The 19504-nt window shown below is 39.8% G+C and overlaps 1 protein-coding gene and 1 pseudogene across 1 annotated transcript in view; one reads left to right on the top strand and one right to left on the bottom strand.

Moving 5' to 3' along the window:
* NME7 (NME/NM23 family member 7) overlaps nucleotides 1-19504 on the top strand; it is a 241564-nt gene that overhangs the window by 116233 nt on the left and 105827 nt on the right.
* LOC114117222 (prefoldin subunit 6-like) lies at nucleotides 4894-5317 on the bottom strand (annotated as a pseudogene).

The raw sequence follows: 19504 nt of genomic DNA, 5'->3' as shown, positions 1-19504 counted from the left end.
GAAAATATTTGCAAATGAAGTGATTGACAAGGGATTAATCTTCAAAATGTACAAGCAGCTCATGTACCTCAATATCAAAAAACAAATAATCAAAAAATGATCAGAATGTATACATAGAAATTTACCCAAAAAAGACAGATGGCCAAAAAAGCACATGAAGACATGCTCAACATCACTAATTATTAGAGAAATGCAAATCAGTACTACAACAAGGTATCATCTACACCAGTCAGAATGGCCATCATCAAAAAAATCTACAAAGTGGATAAGGTGTGAAGAAAAAGTCATCGTGAAGTCATGAAGTCACTCAGTCATGTCCGACTCTTTGCAAATTCGTGGGTTGTCACCTGCCAATCTCCTCAGGTGACAGTCCATGTAGGCAACAGTCCTTGGAGTTTTTCAGGCAAGAATACTGGAGTGGGTTGCCATTTCCTTCTCCAATGAAGAAAAAGGAACTCCCTTAAATTGTTGATGGTACCACCACTATGGAGAACAATATGGAGGCTCCTTTTAAAACTAGATCTACCATATAATCCAGCAGTTCCACTCCTGGCATACAGCTGGAGAAAAACCATAATTTGAAAGGATCCATGCACCTCAGCTTTCATTGCAGCATTGTTTACAACCACCACAACGTGGAAGCAACCTAAATGTCTATCAGCAGAGGAATGGGCAAAGTGGTTTATTACTCAGCCACAAAAAGGAATGAAATAATGCCATTTGTAGTGACATAGATGGACCCAGAGATTGTCATCAAGAGTGAAGTAACTCAAGAAGAGAAAAACAAATACTGTGCAATATCGTTTATATGTGGAATCTAGAAAAATGGAGGAGATAAACTTGCTAGCAAAGAGGAAAGAGAGTCATAAGTATAGAAAACAACCATAGATACCTAGGTGGGTAGTGGGGGTGGGACGTACTGGGAGATTGGGATTGACATATATATACTACTTTTTATAAAATGGTTAATTGATGAAAACCTACTGTACAGTGCAGGGATTTCTACCTAATGCTCTGTGGTGATCTACATGGGAAGGGTATCTAAAAAAGAGTGGATGTACATATATGTGTAGTTGGTTCACTTTGCTGAATAGCAGAAACTAACAACATTGCAAAACGACTACACTCCAATAAAAGTTAATTTAAATAAAAAAATGAATCAAGGTACAAAGAAAATAGGGAAAGCTTGAAAGCTCAGTATACAAAAGTAACCATGCAGGAATTTGCAGATTTACTGTGATATACATCAAGAATATTTGCTTGGCTTCAATGGGAAATGCATACCTGGAAACACAGGGAAATACATATTTTTTTTTTAGAGGAAACAAGGAAAATACTGGTAGAGATGAAGGTGTGATGCATATCTTTAAAAGACAGGCTAAAAATTGTGGATTCTGTGTAATTAGAATACTGTATAGTAAGAAACAGAAATTCCTTATATGTAGTTTCGGTATACTAAATTATTCCTTTGATGCATCTAGAGCAAACTGAACTGAAAGAGATTAAGGTCAGGGGCTCTAGAAATGGAAAGGGACAGACGTGATGGCATCAGTAGAGAAAGAGTTACTGTACTTTATATCTTTTCAAGGAGAAAGAAGAGTAGAAATAAATAATATGTGTGATTGTGAAAGAGTGAATATTAAGATGTGACTCTGCTTTAGAGGACATTAGGAGAAAGTGGTGGTGATGTTAAGTAGTTATTGAATATTAATTGTAAAATATTAGAAAGGAATACTTTTTGGGTATATAAATAAGCAGAACTCAGGGTCATTTTAATTTTTGATTTCTGTTTGGCCAAAGAGGATTTTGTTCATTTGTTTTTTAAGATAGTTAAAATTGTGGGTGACCAGCTGACCAAACATAGATAAGTTAAAGAGAGAAAAATTAAGGCAAAAAAGGAATGAGATGAGTTTGCTCATTCTTTCATTCATTCAATAAATATTTGTTGAATCTGTGCTAGTATTTGTGACTATAAAGATAGAAGCTTTAAAGAGCTTACAGTCTATGAGTGGGCACAGATATTTAAGTGGTTAGTTTCTATGTTTTGTGGCAACTACATTATTGGATACTTATATTGGGTTTTGTGGCAATTACATTATTGGATACTTATATTGGGTACTAAGTGCTGTGCTTAGTCACTGAGTCATGTCCAACTCTTTGCGACCCCATGGACTGTAGCCTGCCAGGCTCATCTGTCCATGGGGATTCTCTAGGCAAGAATACTGGAGTGGGTTGCCATGCCTTCCTCCAAGGGATCTTTCTGACCCAGGGATTGAACCCAGGTCTCCCACATTGCAGGCGGATTCTATACTGTCTGAGCCACCAGGGAAGCCCATTGGGTACTATGGCAGTCCAGAATTATACCATTTAGTTTAGTCTGGGGATGGATAATGGAGTCAGGCGAGACTTCTTCAAGAACATGGTAGCTGAGCTAAATTGTGAGGAATGAGTAGAGCTTAGCTAAGTGGAGAAGGTGGAAAATAATAAAGGTATGAATTCATAAAACAACACTGCTTTTGCTAAAATACAGGGCAGTGAATCAGAAAGAAAGTTGCTGGGGAAGAAGTGGGAAGTAAGCAAGTGAGTGATCATAGAAGGAAGAGTCCTGAATATAAAAATTTGCTGATTCCGTTTCTTTCTAAATATTCAGTGAACACTTATGAATTGAACAATATGTACAAAGTTTACTGCTTTATCACATGGCTGAGCCAAAATAAAGATGTCTAAAGCCAGCTGTCTTTCGTTAAGTGACTCATAATCCCTTTCAGAGTCCAAATTGCATCGTTAAAGCATAGTTGGAATTACCCCACTTAATTTTTTTATTGTAGTTTTTTATGAACCCTGTATGATGAGTTCAGTTCAGTTGCTTGTTGTGTCTAACTCTTTGCGATCCCACGGACTGTAGCACGTCAGGCCTCCCTGTCCATCACCAACACCCGGAGCTTGCTCAAACTCATATCGATTGAGTCGGTAATGACATCCAGCCATCTCATCCCATGTTGTCCCTTTCTTCTCCCACCTTCAATCTTTCCCAGCATCATGGTCTTTTCCAATGAGTCAGTTCTTTGCATCAGGTGGTCAAAGTATTGGAGCTTCAGCTTCAGCATCAGCCTTCCAGTGAATATTCAGGATTGATTTCCTTTAGGATTGACTGGTTGGATCTCTTTACATTCCAAAGGACTCTCAAGAGTCTTCTCTGACACCACAGTTCAAAAGCATCAGTTCTTCAGCACTCAGCTTTCTTTATGGTCCAGCTCTCATATCCATACATGACTACTGGAAAAACCATAGTTTTGACTAGACAGACTTTTGTTGGCAAAGTAATGTCTCTGTTTTTTAATGAAATGTCTAGATTTGTCATAGCTTTTCTTCCAAGTAGCAAGTGTCTTTTAATTTCATGGCTGTAGTCACCATCTGCAGTGATTTTGGAGCCCAAGAAAATAAAGTCTGTCACTGTTTCCATTATTTCCCCATCTATTGGCCGTGAAGCGATGGGACTGGATGCCATGATCTTAGTTTTTTGAATGTTGAGTTTTAAGCCAACTTCTTTACTCTCTTCTTTCACTTTTATCAAGAGGCTCTTTAGTTCCTCTTTGCTTTCTGCAATAAGGGTGGTGTCATCTGCATATCTGAGGTTATTGATATTTCTCCCTGAAATCTTGATTCCAGCTTGTTTGGCATTTCACATGATGTACTCTGCATTTCACATGATGTACATTTCATTTCACATGACGTACTCTGCATATAAGTTAAAGAAGCAGGGTGATAATATACAGCCTTGATGTACTCCTTTTCCTATTTGGAACCAGTCTGTTGTTCTATGTCCGGTTCTAACTGTTGCTTCTTGATCTGCATACAGATTTCTCAGGAGGCAGGTAAGGTGGTCTGTTATTCCCATCTCTTTAATAATATTCCATTCTGTTGTGATCCACACAGTCAAAGGCTTTGGCATAGTCAATAAAGCAGAAGTAAATGTTTTTCTGGAACTCTCTTGCTTTTCCTATAATCCTTCAGATGTTAGCAGTTTGATCTCTGGTTTCTCTGTCTTTTCTCAATCCAGCTTGAATATGTAGAATATCTCGGTTCACATACAGTTGAAGCCTGGTGTGGAGAATTTTGAGCATTACTTTGCTAGCGTGTAAGATCAATGCAGTTGTGTGGTAGTTTGAACATTATTTGGCATTGCCTTTCTTTGGGATCGGATTGAAGACTGACCTTTTCCAGTCCTGTGGCCACTGCTGAGTTTTCCAAATTTGCTGGCATATTGAGTGCAACACTTTCACAGCATCATCTTTTAGGATTTGAAATAGCTCAACTGGAATTCCACCACCTCCACTAGCTTTGTTCATAGTGATGCTTCCTAAGGCCCACTTGACTTCACATTCCAGGATGTCTGGCTCTAGGTGAGTGGTCACACCATCATGGTTGTCTGAGTCATTAAGATCTTTTTTGTGTAGTTGGAACATTCTTTGGCATTTATTGCATTATGTAGAGTTATACCACAGGGATTTTAAATTTTGGTACTAATCTAACATATAAAATGTTAACAGTGGCTGTCTTTGGGTGGTAGGATTATAATTGTCAATTCTACTTTCCTATATTTTACAGTTTTTCTTTAAGATTTTTATAATAAGAAAAATACATTTTATTTTATCATAAAACCTGAAAGTGAATGAACTTGTATTAATAAATGAGGAGTTGGGGCTGATTTAGGACTGATTTCTCGTCTTGGGTCTCAGGGTCCTACGTCATGTTCTAAGCGTAGGTATAGGATTTCAAGCGGGACTATATGCTCTTTAAAAGTTTGATTGGTGGATTTTTTTTTTTTTTTTGGTCAGAAAACGCTGGATAGTTTTACATTTTATTAGCTACACTGTAGACCCTAGAGCTGCCTCATTCCTTCCCCTCCCCCACCCCCAGGGCAGTGTCAGGCCTTCCCAGGAGCCCTGCCTTTGCTGCCTGGGCAGTCTGAAACTCCTGCTGCAGCTGAGCAAAGGTCTCCCTCTGTTGTTCTGACTGCCGCTCTAGATCCCGGAGCTGGGATTCGTATCGCTTAATCTCAGCTGTGATGTGGTCCAGCCTTTTACCCACTGTGGCCCGAGCTTCCGCCAGCTCCTGTTTGACCAGTATGGGCCCCAGAAGTTTAAACGCCACACTGGACCCATCCAGTAGAGCCAGTTCCTCCTTCATGATACTATTTTCTGTTAGTTGCACCTCTAGTTTCTGCCTCCCTGACACGGGTTTACTCAAGTCCTTCTGCAGCTGTTGATTATTTCTCCACTTCTCCCTGTAGCTTCTTCTGGATTACCTCCGCCATGGCGGGGATGAGAGTGTTCTCCCTTCAGTATTGGTAAACCCTATTTTTTTTAATTTTAAGGAAATATAGATGATTTACAATGTCTTGTTAGTTTCAGGTATACATCAAAGTGATTCAGTTGCTTACACATATAAGTACCTATTCTTTTTTAGATTCTTGTCCCTTATAGGTTATTATAAAATATTGAATATAGTTCCCTATTCAAGACCATATGCTTTTGATGAATACTGATGATTATTTCAAGTCAGAAGAAATACCATTAGTCATTATAGTCAAGCTTTATGAACAATAAAATAGCCTTTTCAGTTCGGTCTCAGAAGTTAGTTCATCTTATCCTCCTTCCTTTCTTTTCCTCGCTCTCCTCCTACCTTTCCAGTAAATACAGTCCTTATCTTTGAGGAATTTAATGGTCTAGTTCTAGGAGGTAGACTTGATAATTAAATAGCCATCTTACTTTAAACCGCTAGATATGCCAGTCTATTTATTGTTGTTGTTATTCAGTTGCTAAGTCCTGTCTGTCTGTTTGCAACCCCCTGGACTGGACTGTAGTACACCAGGCTTCCTGGTCCTTCACTATCTCCTGGAGTCTGCTCAAATACATGTCCCACTGAGTCAGGGATGCTATCTCACCGTCTTTCTCTGCCTCCCTCTTCTCCTCTTGCCCTCAGTCGTTCCCAGCATCAGGGTCTTTTCCAATGAGCTGGCTTTTCACGTCAGGTGGCAAAGTATTGGCACTTTAGCATCAGTCCTTCCAATGAACATTCAGGGTTGATTTCCTGTAAGATTGACTTGTTTGGTCTCCTTGCAGTCCAATGGACTCTCAAAAGTCTTTCCCGGCAGCATGATTTGAAAGCCCTCCAGCAGCATGATTTGAAAGCATCAATTGCTTAGCCTTCTTTCTGGTCCAGCTCTCACATCTGTACATGAAAAACCATAGCTTTGACTATATGAACCTTTGTCTATAAAGTGAATGTCTTTGCTTTCTAATACACTGTCTAGGTTTATTATAGCTTTCCTTCCGAGGAATAAGCATGTTATAATTTCATGGCTGCAGTCACTGTCTTCAGTGATTTTGGAGCCCAAGAAAATAAAATCTGTTACTGCTTCTACTGTTTACCCTTCTATTTGCCATGAAGTGATGGACCAGATGCCATAATCATATTTTTTTGAGTACTGAGTTTCAAGCCAGGTTTTTACTCTCCCCTTTCATTCTCATTAAGAGGCTCTTTAGTTCCTCTTCACTTTCTGCCATTAAAGTGGTATCATATGCATATATGAAGTTGTTGATATCTCTCCCACCAATCTTGATTCCAGCTTATGATTCATTTACCCAGCATTTCACATGATGTACTCTGTATATAAGTTAAGTAAGCAGGGTGACAGTATACAGCCTTGACGTACTCCTTTCCCAATTTGGAACCAGCCTGTTCCATGTCTATTTCTAACTGTTGCTTCTTGATCTGCATACAGGTTTCTCAGGAAGCAGGTAAGGTGGTTTGGTATTCCCATCTCTTTAAGAATTTTCCAGTTTGTTGTGATCCACACAGTCAAAGGTGTAGTCAGTGAGGCAGAAGTAGATGTGTTTTACTGAAATTCCCTTGCTTTCTCTGTGATCCAGCAAATGTTAGCAATTTGATCTCTGGTTCCTCTGCCTTTTCTAAATCCAGCCTGTACATCTGGAAATTCTTGCTTCCCATACTATTGAAACTTAGCTTGAAGAATTTTGAGCATAACCTTACTAGTATGGGGAATGAGTGCAACTGCCTGGTGGTTTGAACAATCTTGGGCACTGCCCTTCTTTGGGATTGGAATGAAAACTGACCTCTTCCAGTTCTGTGGCCACTGCTGAGTTTTCTAAATTTGCTGACATATTGAAATACTGGAGTGGGTAGCTATTCCTTTCTCTAGGGGATCTTCCCGATCTAGGGATCATACCCAGGTCACCTGCATTGCAGGCAGTTTCTTTACTTTCTGAGCCACCAGGGAAGCCCTAATCTATTCATGTATTATGTTAAAATAATTTACATATTTCTTCACTGCTTAGTAATTCCCATATATGAAGTGAGAACCTTGGTTATAATACATGTCAGTCTAATTAGTACTTGGAAGAATGCCAGGTACATAATGACCATGGAATTAATATTTGATGAATTAATGAACAGACTGGCTATATTAAGGACTTGTACTAATTGATTATTTAAATGTATTTTATCTACAAAGTGGATCCTTTTTTTCTTTGTTCTTTTCTAAAATATAGAACTACTTTTCAAGTTGATTCAAAAGAAGATTCAGCATAACAGTGACCATTAGATCAGTTTATAACTATACCGCTGACCTTTGAACAATGAGTGGAGGGGCACCAACCCTCCGAGCAATCAAAAATCCGTGTTTAATATATAGTCAGCCCTCCATATCTGTGATTCCTCTATATCCATGTTCTGAATGCAGGGATTCAACCAACTGCAAGTTGTCTAGTACTATCAGTTCAGTCACTCAGCCGTGTCCAGCTTTTTGTGACCCCATGGACTGTGGCACGCCAGGATCTCCCGGAGCCTACTCAAACTCATGTCCATCGCATCAGTGATGCCATTCAACCATTTTATCCTCTGTCATTCCCTTCTCCTCCCACCTTCAATCTTTCCCAGCATCAGGGTCTTTTCAAATGAGTCACTTCTTCGCATCCAGTGGCCAGAGTTTTGGAGTTTCAGCTTCAGCATCAGTCCTTCCAATGAATATTCAGGACTGATTTCCTTTAGGATTGACTGGTTAGATCTTCTTGCAGTCCAAGGGACTCTCAAGAGTCTTCTCCAACATCACAGTTCAAAAGCATCAGTTCTTCAGTGCTCAGCTTTCTTTATGGTCCAACTCTCACATCCATACATGACTACTGGAAAAGCCATAGCTTTAACTAGACAGACATTTACTATTGAGAAAAATCTGTATATTAGTGGATGTGAGCAGTGGAAATCCTTGTTGTCCAAGGGTCAACTCTTAGGTGTTGTATATTGACTTATTTCATCATTAATATTTGCTGTTGGCAGAGATTCTGCCTCTCTATGGTCTCATAACTTGAAGAAAACATATATGAATGGAATTTCTTCCAGTCTGTCCAGAAGTGGTCTCCAGAGAGAGGGTGGTGCACAAGACAGTTCATTGTGAGGGGAAGTATTAGACTTTCCACTTACATTTATTTGCCATATAAAAGTAACAAATTGGGATGGGGTAGAAGATGGGAGGGGGGTTCAAGAGGGAGGGGACAAAAAGTAAACAAAAGAAATTAAAGTTTGATAAATGCAATATGTGGATGAATAAGAGTACATTTAAATAATCTATTAAAATATATACATATTTTGGTGTATTTACATATTCTACTGAGAAGGGTGCTTGGGAAATGTTAGTCGCTACTACATAGAGTGGTAAAATTATTGCAACAGATTTCTTTGCAATTCAAGAAGTATTTACTCACCACACAATCACCTGGAGAAATACATTCACTTAGGCAGGAAATCTGTTCCAGATGTGCCTCTGGAAGAGGTTTTCATTGCACCTGTTGAAGAATTTCGCTGTTGAGTAGCTTGGCAGTTTTCCTGCTGAGCCATTAGCAACCTGAAAGAATCACCAAAGAAGTAGTAAATTGTCTGCAAAAATCATGCAAAATATATTTGTCCTTGGACTGGTAAGTATGACAAGCAAAAATAACCTAACATACGTATGCTGTCTTTTATGAAAAATGTTTTTGTTAAATACTTGATGTAAATGATCTTATTTCAGGGAATCTGAATTATCCTTATCTGCTTTCTTCCTTTGAAACCTTTAACCCCATCACCAGATTCTGTTGTGTCATTTTCATATACAGAAAGTAAAAGTAGCTCTTCACATTTTAATGAAGTTTTGCATTCATTTTATTTTTCAGAGGGATATTCTGCCTGTTATCTAGTGGTTGATTTCATGATCAAAGTAGAAGTGTCATATTTTGAAAGGCAGCTCTTTTAGCATGAATGTGCGGCAAGTTGTTGAAACTTGGGAGAGAAATGCTTGAAAGTTGTTGGTTCTATGATCTGTTGACTTTCTGGTCACATTCCTTTATTAACTGAAGACTTGGAAATCCTGATTATATTCTTCATCCAAATGCTTGCCATAACATCCATGTAAAGGATTCACCCAACACCTAGCCTCAGAGCTCAACTATCAATTTTCTCAGTTTTCCTCCATAGCCATACTCAATGCTTTTAAAAAATACTGGAATATAGTTGTTTTACATATTATGTACATCATTAATCATTACATTTGCAATCACTGACATTTGCATATATTATGAAATTATCACCATGTTAAATGTAATAACCATCTGTCCCCATCTAAAATAATTATATTATTTTTGATCTGTTCCTTATGATTGTATATCTATACCTTCACCATGATCCTGATTTATTTATTATGTAAGTGAAGTTTTGTACCTCTTAATCCTCTTCACTTATTTCACACAACTTCCACCCCTCCTGGCAACCACCAGTTTGCTCTGTGTGTCTTTGTTGTTGTTGTTGAGTTGCTAAGTTGTGTCTGACCCTTTGCAACCCCTGGACTGTAGTATACCAGGCTTTGAAGTACTTCACCATCTCCCAGAGTTTGTTTAAACTCATGTCCATTGAGTGAGTGATGCTATACAATCATCTCATCCTCTGTCATCCCCTTCTCTTCCTACCTTTAATATTTCCCAGCATCAGGGTCTTATCTAATGAGTTGACTTTTCTCATCATGTGGCCAAAGTATTAGAGTTTTGGCATCAGTCCTTCCAATGAATATTCAGGGCTGATTTCCTTCAGGATTCACTGGTTTGATCTCCATTGCAGTCCAAGTGGCTCCCAAGAGTCTTTTCCAACACCACAGTTCAAGCATCAATTCTTTGGTTCTCGGCCTTCTTTATGGTCCACCTCTCACATCCATACACGACTACTGGAAAACCATAGCTTTGATTAGGCAGCCCCTTGTCTGTAAACTAATGTCTCTGCTTTTTACTACACTGTCTAGGTCTTTCATAGCTTTTCTTCCAAGGAGCAACCAGCTTTTAATTTCATTGCTGCAGTCTCCATCTGCAGTGATTTTGGAGCCCCCCCAAATAAACTCTATCACTGGTACCTTTCTTTACCCATCTTTTTGCTATGAAATGATGGAACAGATGCAGTAATGTTAGTTTTTTGAATGTTGAGTTTTAAGCCAACTTTTTCACTGTCCTCTTTCACTTTCATCAAGAGGCTCTTTAGTTCTTCTTCACAATAAGGGTGGTGTCATCTGTATATCTGAGCTTACTGATATTTCTCCCGGCAGTCTTGCTTCCAGCTTGTGCTTTATCCAGCCTGGACTTTCACATGACGTATTTTGCATATAAGTTAAATAAGCATGGTGACAGTATACTGCCTTGATGTACTCCTTTCCCGATTTGGATCCAGTCTGTTGTTCCATGTCCAGTTCTAACTGTTGCTTCTTGACCTCCATACATATTTCTCAGGAGGCAGTTCAGGTGGTCTGGTATTCCCAATTCTTTAAGAATTTTCCACAGTTCATTGTGATCCACAGAGTCAAAGGCTTCGGCATAGTCAATAAAGCAGAAGTAGATGTTTTTCTGGAACTTTATTGCTTTTTAAATGATCCAGTGGATGTTGTCAGTTTGATCTCTGGTACCTCTGCCGTTTCTACAACTAGCTTGAACATCTAGAATTTCATGGTTCACATACTGTTGAAGCCTGATGTGGAGAATTTCGAGCATTACTTTAGTAACATGAGAGATGAGTGCAGCTGTGTAGTAGTTTGAACATTGTCTGGCATTGCTGTTCCTTCCTTGGGATTGGAATGAAAACTGACTTTTTCTAGTCCTGTGGCCACTGCTGAGTTTTCCAGATTTGCTGGCATATTGAGTGCAGCACTTTCGTAGCATCATCTTTTAGGATTTGAAATAGCTCACCTTGAATTTCATCACCTCCACTAGCTGTGTTTGTTGGGCTTAGGGTTCCTCTTTTCCTTAACACAACAAAGTCTCTAATCATATCTGGCAAATTCAGTCACATTGAGATGCAAATTACTACTCTTAAAGAATACATTATCACTGCCAAGGTTTTCCCTTTTTTTCCCCTCCTTTTAAAAGGGCTGGTACACTGAGATGACCCAGAGGGATGGGATGAGGAAGGAGGGGGGGGGTGGTGTTCAGGATGGGACACATGTAAACCCATGGCTGATTCATGTCAATGTATGGCAAAAACCACTACAATATTGTAAAGTAATTCAGTTAAGTTCAGTCGCTCAGTCATATCCGACTCTTTGCGACCCCATGAATTGCAGCATGCCAGGCCTCCCTGCCCATCTCCAATTCCCGGAGTTCACTCAAACTCACGTCCATCAAGTCAGTAATGCCATCCAGCCATCTCACCCTCTGTGGTCCCCTTCTCCTCCTGCCCCCAATCCCTCCCAGCATCAGAGTTTTTCCAGTGGGTCAACTCTTTGCATGAGGTGGCCACAGTACTGGGTTTCAGCTTTAGCATCATTCCTTCCAAAGAACACCCAGGACCGATCTCCTTTAGAATGGACTGGTTGGATCTCCTTGCAGTCCAAGGGACTCTCAAGAGTCTTCTCCAACACCACAGTTCAAAAGCATCAATTCTTCAGCGCTCAGCCTTCTTCACAGTCCAATTCTCACACCCATACATGACTGCTGGGAAAACCATAGCCTTGACTAGATGGACCTTTAATATGCTGTCTAGGTTGGTCATAACTTTTCTTCCAAGGAGTAAGCGTCTTTTAATTTCATGGCTGCAGTCACCATCTGCAGTGATTTTGGAGCCCAAAAAAATAAAGTCTGATACTGTTTCCACTGTTTCCCCATCTAATTCCCATGAAGTGATGGGACCAGATGCCATGATCTTTGTTTTCTGAATGTTGAGCTTTAAGCCAACTTTTTTACTCTCTTCTTTTACTTTCATCAAGAGGCTTTTTAGTTCCTCTTCACTTTCTGTCATAAGGGTGGTATCATCTGCACATCTGAGGTTATTGATATTTCTCCTGGCAATCTTGATTCCAGCTTGTGCTTCTTCCAGTCCAGCATTTCTCATGATGTACCCTGCATAGAAGTTAAATAAACAGGGTGACAATATACAGCCTTGACATACTCCTTCTCCTATTTGGAACCAGTCTGTTGTTCCATGTCCAGTTCTAACTGTTGCTTCCTGACCTGCATATAGGTTTCTCAAGAGGCAGGTCAGGTGGTCTGTATTCCCATCTCTTTCAGGATTTTCCACAGTTTCTTGTGATCCACACAGTCAAAGGCTTTGGAATAGTCAATAAAGCAGAAGTAGATGTTTTTCTGGAACTCTCTTGCTTTTTCCATGATCCAGCAGATGTTGGCAATTTGATCTCTGGTTCCTCTGCCTTTTCTAAAACCAGCTTGCACATCTGGAAGTTCACGGTTCATGTATTGCTGATGCCTGGCTTGGAGAATTTTGACCATTACTTTACTAGTGTAGAGATGAGTGCAGTTGTGCAGAAGTTTGAGCATTCTTTGGCATTGCCTTTGTTTGGAATTGGAATGAAAACTGACCTTTTCCAGTCCTGTGGCCACTGCTGAGTTTTCCAAATTTGCTGGCATATTGAGTGCAACACTTTCACAGCATCATCTTTCAGGATTTGAAATAGCTCAACTGGAATTCCACCACCTCCACTAGCTTTGTTCATAGTGATGCTTCCTAAGGCCCACTTGACTTTCACATTGCAGGATGTTTGGCTCTAGATGAGTTATCACACCATCGTGATTATCTGGGTCATGAAGATCTTTTTTTGTACAGTTCTTCTGTGTATTCTTGCCACCTCTTCTTAATATCTTCTGCTTCTGTTAGGTCCATACCATTTCTGTCCTTTATCGAGCCCGTCTTTGCATGAAATGTTCCCTTGGTAGCTCTAATTTTCTTGAAGAGATCTCTAGTCTTTCCCATTCTGTTCTTTTCCTCTATTTCTTTGCATTGATCGCTGAAGAAGGCTTTCTTATCTCTTCTTGCTATTCTTTGGAACTCTGCATTCAGATGCTTATATCTTTCCTTTTCTCCTTTGCTTTTCGCCTCTCTTCTTTTCACAGCTGTTTGTAAGGCCTCCCCAGACAGCCATGTTACTTTTTTGCATTTCTTTTCCATGGGGATGGTCTTGATCCCTATCTCCTGTACAATGTCACGAACCTCTGTTCATCAGGCACTCTATCAGATCTAGTCCCTTAAATCTATTTCTCACTTCTACTGTATAATCATAAGGGATTTGATTTAGGTCATACCTGAATGGTCTAGCAGTTTCCCCTACTTTCTTCAATTTAAGTTGGAATTTGGTAATAAGGAGTTCATGATCTGAGCCACAGTCAGCTCCTGGTCTCGTTTTTGTTGACTGTAGAGAGCTTCTGCCTCTTTGGCTGCAAAGAATATAATCAATCTGATTTTGGTGTTGACCATCTGGTGATGTCCATGTGTAGAGTCTTCTCTTGTGTTGTTGGAAGAGGGTGTTTGCTATGACCAGTGCATTTTCTTGGCAAAACTCTTATTAGTCTTTGCCCTGCTTCATTCCGCGTTTGAAGGCCAAATTTGCCTGTTACTCCAGGTGTTTCTTGACTTCCTACTTTTGCATTCCAGTTCCCTATAATGAAAAGGACATCTTTTTTGGGTGTTAATTCTAAAAGGTCTTGTAGGTCTTCAAAGAACTGTTCAACTTCAGCTTCTTCAGCATTACTGGTTGGGGCATAGACTTGGATTACTATGATATTGAATGGTTTGCCTTGGAAACAAACAGAGATCATTCTGCCATTTTTGAGATTGCATCCAAGTACTGTATTTTGGACTCTCTTGTTGACCGTGATGGCTACTCCATTTCTTCTGAGGGATTCCTGCCTGCAGTAGTAGATATAATGGTCATCTGAGTTAAATTCACCCATTCCAGTCCATTTTAGTTCTCTGATTCCTAGAATGTCGACATTCACTCTCGCCATCTCTTGTTTGACCACTTCCAATTTGCCTTGATTCATGGACCTGACATTCCAGGTTCCTATGCAGTAGTGCTCTTTACAGCATTGGACCTTGCTTCTATCACGTCACATCCGCATGCTGTGGCTCCATCTCTTGATTCTTTCTGTAGTTATTTCTCCTCTGATCTCCAGTAGCGTGTTGGGCACCTACTGACCTGGGGAGTTCCTCTTTCAGTATCCTTTCATTTTGCCTTTTCATACTGTCCATGGGGTTCTCAAGGCAAAAATACTGAAGTGGTTTGCCATTCCCTTCTCCAGTGGACCACATTCTGTCAGATGTCTCCACCATGACCTGTCCATCTTGGGTGGCCCCACACGGCGTGGTTTAGTTTCATTGAGTTAGACAAGGCTGTGGTCCATGTGATTAGATTGACTAGTTTTCTGTGAGTATAGTTTCAGTGTGTCTGCCCTCTGATTCTCTCTCGCAACACCTACCATCTGACTTGGGTCTCTCTTACCTTGGACGTGGGGTATCTCTTCACGGTTTCTCCAGCAAAGCACAGCCGCGGCTCCTTACTTTGGACGAGGGGTATCTCTTCACCACAGCCCCTCCTGACCTTGAAAGTGGAGTAGCTCCTCTTGGCCCTCCTGCGCCCGTGTAGCCACTGCTCCTTGGACATGGGGTTGTTCCTCTTGGCCGCCGTCCCTGACCTTGGACATGGGGTAGCTCCTCCCAAATTAACCTCCAATTAAAATAAATAAATTTAAAAACTGCATTCAGTTCAGTTCAGTTCAGTAGCTCAGTTGTGTTTGACTCTGTTCAGCCCCATGGACTGCAGGATGTCAGGCTTCCCTATACATCAACAGTCCTGGAGCTCACTCAGACTTATGTCCGTCGAGTCAGGGATGCCATCCAACCATCTCATCTTCTGTCAGAATGAATTATTTTTATCTTAAAAAAAATTTCCTGTTTTGCAGTCAGGCCCCAGGAAGGTGACTGAGGAAAGAAAAGCTGACTGATGGGAATTCTTAGATACTTTTCTTTCATTCATTCATCCGTGAATAATTGAATGCCTACTAGGTGCCATGCACTATTCTATGTACTATGGATATATCAGTGTACAAAACAACTGTGTGTGTGTCTGTGATACGGAGAGAGCTCATGTAGTCTCCTCACAAAGCACTGGGGTTACGTTTGAGTTGAAGACAGACCATAGCCAAATAAAAAATAGAGTGCACAGTAATTTCACATGGATAAAAATGAAGCAAGAAAAGGGAACTGGAGCTAGGATATATACACAGGATTCTGCTCGAAATTGGAGTCATAAGAAAAGGATGAAAGAAGGAAGAGAAAAGAGCCAGCCATGCCTGTTGCTATGTGAAGAATGTCATAGGCAGAGGGAACAGCCAAGGTGTAAGCTCTAGGAGAGGAGGTTGCTTGGGGTAATCCTAGAACTTGGGGGAATGAGTAGGTGGGAGATAAAGCCAGTGAGATAAGAACTGAGGTAGATCTTGTAGACTGTTGTAGTGATTTAAAGACAATAAACTTTGCCTAGGCCAAGAAGAGATCCTATTTATCATAGTCGGTTTGATATCATGATTCAAACTGACTTCTAATAGGAGATCAAGGCTCCTTCCTTCTGCCTTCACTGTTACTTCCTTCAGAAGTCTGGATCTTGGGTAAGAAGCAACACCTGTTCTTTTTCATTGTCTTTAAAATTTTTCATTTATTTTATACTAAGAGCACATCTCAATTGAACTAGCCACATATCATATACTTAATAGACATATGTGGCTAGTGGCTACCATATTGAATAGTGCAAATCTAGACCATTCCAGCAGACCTTACTTATGAATAAAGGACCTTCTCCCATAGTCTAACTGAGATTGGAGTGCTACACTGGGTCAAAGTACAAACAATAAAGTATTATAATGCGTTGTTTTAATTCCCTTGTGCTTGTTTCTCTCAGGTACTTTTAACAGTTCTAACCGCGTGTTTCTTTAGACCATGCAGTGGGGGTTAGGCAAGGGCCACATTAGAAAAGGCTTTGTAAGTTATGCTAAAGAGTTGGGATTTCATTCCAGAGGCCTAGAGATGAGAAAGGGGGACGAGTTAGTGAGTTTTCATCAGAGCAATTATCTGATCATTTTTGCATTTTTAGAGAAATTATTATTATGGTAGTGTGGAAGACCCATTTAAGAGCAGCTTCATTAAAAGCAGAGAGAAGGTCCTTGTTGACCTGAAACGAATAGACTGCCAGCTGTCTCTCTAGCAAAGACAGTTTTATTCAGGATCAGCAGAAAATTATAGTTTTGAGTCTGCAACCAAGGTAAGCCATGTGCAGATCCCCACATGGCAAAGGAAAGAGAATACATTTAAAGAGCAGAAAAGAAAGGTGGGAGGGCAATAATAAGCAAAGAGTCCATGGCTTTTCATTAATCCTTTCATTAATCCCGAATCCTTGCCAAGAATGAGGAAGAGTCTGCCTTTTGGGCTCTGTCATCTTCAAAGGGCATGAGAGCTCCCTCTTCTGTTTCCCAACTATATTTAAGTGAGGTTTCCATTTTTTATTTATTTATTTTACATCCTATGAAAATGTAGATGAGAAGTGGTGAAGGGCTAACCTAAAGTAGTGGCACTGTAGTCAGAGCAGAGAGGGCAGATTGAAAGATGCTAAAGAGGGCTGTAGAATCCACAGTGGTTGGTATCAGCTGAGCGTGATACACGAAGAAATATCCAGGATGATGCCTAGCTTTAAAAAATTATTTTATCTTAGGCAACTTGGATTATATGTAGTACTATTAATTAAACTAGTAAATATAGGAAGAGAAACCAATTTGAGAGGAAATGTTGAATTTCATTTTCGTACATACGGACTTTGGAGTGGAGAGAGGAGAGTTTGAAAAGTATCCAACTTGGTGTATTGGGAAGCCTGATGAAAGTGGTAAAAGTAATTACAATGGAATATTGAGAATGAAAGCCAGGCCATAAATGCGTTAAGGAAAGAATGAAAGATTTTGAGAAAACATAGTATATTCAGTTTATTCTTATAACAAATATTAATTAATAGTTAAAATGCATTGGAGTGTACATTGGGAATACATTCATGAATAATATAGTATCTGATCTCAAGCAGTTTTCTGTGGGGATGGGTTAAGCGACAAAGCAGACATTTAAAAAATATAAATGAGGACTTCCTTGGTGGTCCAGTGGTTAAGAATTCATCTGCGAATGCAGGGGGCATGGTTTCGATCCTTGTCCAGGAAGATCCCACATGCTGTGGGACAACTAAGCCCAGGTACCACCACTCCTGAAGCTCACACGCCCTAGAGCCCATGCTCTGCAACAAGAGAAAGCCACCTCAAGGAAGCCCATGCACCGCAATTAGAGAAAGCCTGGGTGTAGCAACGAAGATTCAGCTCAGTCAAAATTTAAATAAATAAAAGCTTAAAAAAGTAGTAAGTATGAATAGCTAAGATAGTCACCAGATGGCACTATGAAAGCACAACAGAAATGTCATTGACCTCTAAAGGGTTAGAACAGGGAGAGTGAGGAGCCCTAGACATAACACTGAATCATTTTAACGTGGTTTTTCTTCTGCTACAGGATTTCTTTAGGGTCCGTGTTGTATCATGTCGAGTACATGTGGAAGACTTTTCCCTCTTCTAGATGAGTCAGAGACTGAGGAAGGAAAATCATTACAACCCCAAGTTTGTGGTGGTGCTCTCATGTTTCTTTGTGCTCATTAGGCAGAAATATGTGAAGGCTGCCAAGGGGCCACAGTTAATAAAGGGCTGCAGTCGAGGAAGGGGTCTCCTTTGAGCCCTGAAGATAGGCTGTGGAAGCTGCTTCTGTCTACAGATGTGTTGTCCAGTATAGTAGTCATCAACTAGCCACGGTGGCTATCTACATTTAATAATAATTAAATAAAATTGAAAATTGTACTCAGTCACACTACCGCATTTCAAGTTCTTAATAACCACATGTGGTTAGGGCCTCCATATTGGATAGCCTAGACTATAGAACGTTTGTTTTGTCACAGAAAGTTCTCTTAGAGTTCACTGGTGTAGATGACTTGCTTTGTTTCTGTAAGTACAAGGAATCTAAAAAATGTATGCTATTACCTACTCTATCCTTTTAGCCCTCTAGGTTTTTGTGCTAGATCCTATAGTTTTATAAACTATGTAATTATTTTTAGATGTTTATTGTTTATATATTGTTTTTAGCTTACTTTCCTTGCTATTTTTATTATTTCATAATTTCTGTATTTGCAGCTTTTAACCTCTTGTGTCTTTTATATCATTTTCATTCTCATCTCCTATAGAAGACCCTTTAGCAACCTGAAGGTCTTATGAGTTACTTTTGATTGAGCCTCCATTTCTTTCTTTACTGATTCACCTAAGTAAATGAAGAGATTCGTAAAATAAAATTCCTTTTTGGGAACAGCAATATTACGTGCATTGATACTAGCAAGTTCCCTCAGTTATTAGAAATATATTTTCTTTATACCATATATCAGTCTAGTTCCTTTATTAGAAGATCTGAAATTGCCAGTTTTGCTATACTTAAAATCTTTAATTGAGCCATTTAAACAGGTATGACTTTCTAAAGAGGACACTTAGGTGATAGATACTATCCATTGTTTATTAAGCATTTATATTTGCCAGACCCTGTGCTAAAATCCATTTAATTATTTAATTCTCCCAGCAATCCCATGAGAATATTATGATTTATTCCAACATACAGATGAGGAAACTGAGGTCCTGAGAGAATATCAGTGTCTGGCCTAATGTCACATATTAGGTGAAAGACTTGAAATTAAGTGAAAGACTTGAACTTCCAGATTTGAACTCTAATTCCAAAGCCTACAACATTGAGTAGGAGGTTCCTCTTAGGGAAAGACCCATAGACATAACATCTCTGGTTCAGTGATGGCAAAGAGCTTCATGGTATTAAATCTTCTCATGTGTGTTGTTGTTGTTGTTGTTGTTTTTCCTATTTATTTGACTGTGCCTGGTCTGAGTTATAGCATGTGGGATCTAGTTCCCTAACCCAGGTCCTCTGCATTGGGAGCACAGAGTCTTAGCCACTGGACCACCAGGGAGGTCCCTCATATGTTTTTATGAACATAGTTGCATTAGAAGATCCATGACCAGGTTTTTGAAATTTTGATAAACCACACTGGCCTCCTCTCTGCTGATAC

This window comes from Ovis aries, chromosome 12, assembly GCF_016772045.2.
Source record: "Ovis aries strain OAR_USU_Benz2616 breed Rambouillet chromosome 12, ARS-UI_Ramb_v3.0, whole genome shotgun sequence".
NCBI lineage: Eukaryota > Metazoa > Chordata > Mammalia > Artiodactyla > Bovidae > Ovis > Ovis aries.
This window is presented reverse-complemented; position numbering and strand designations above follow the sequence as displayed.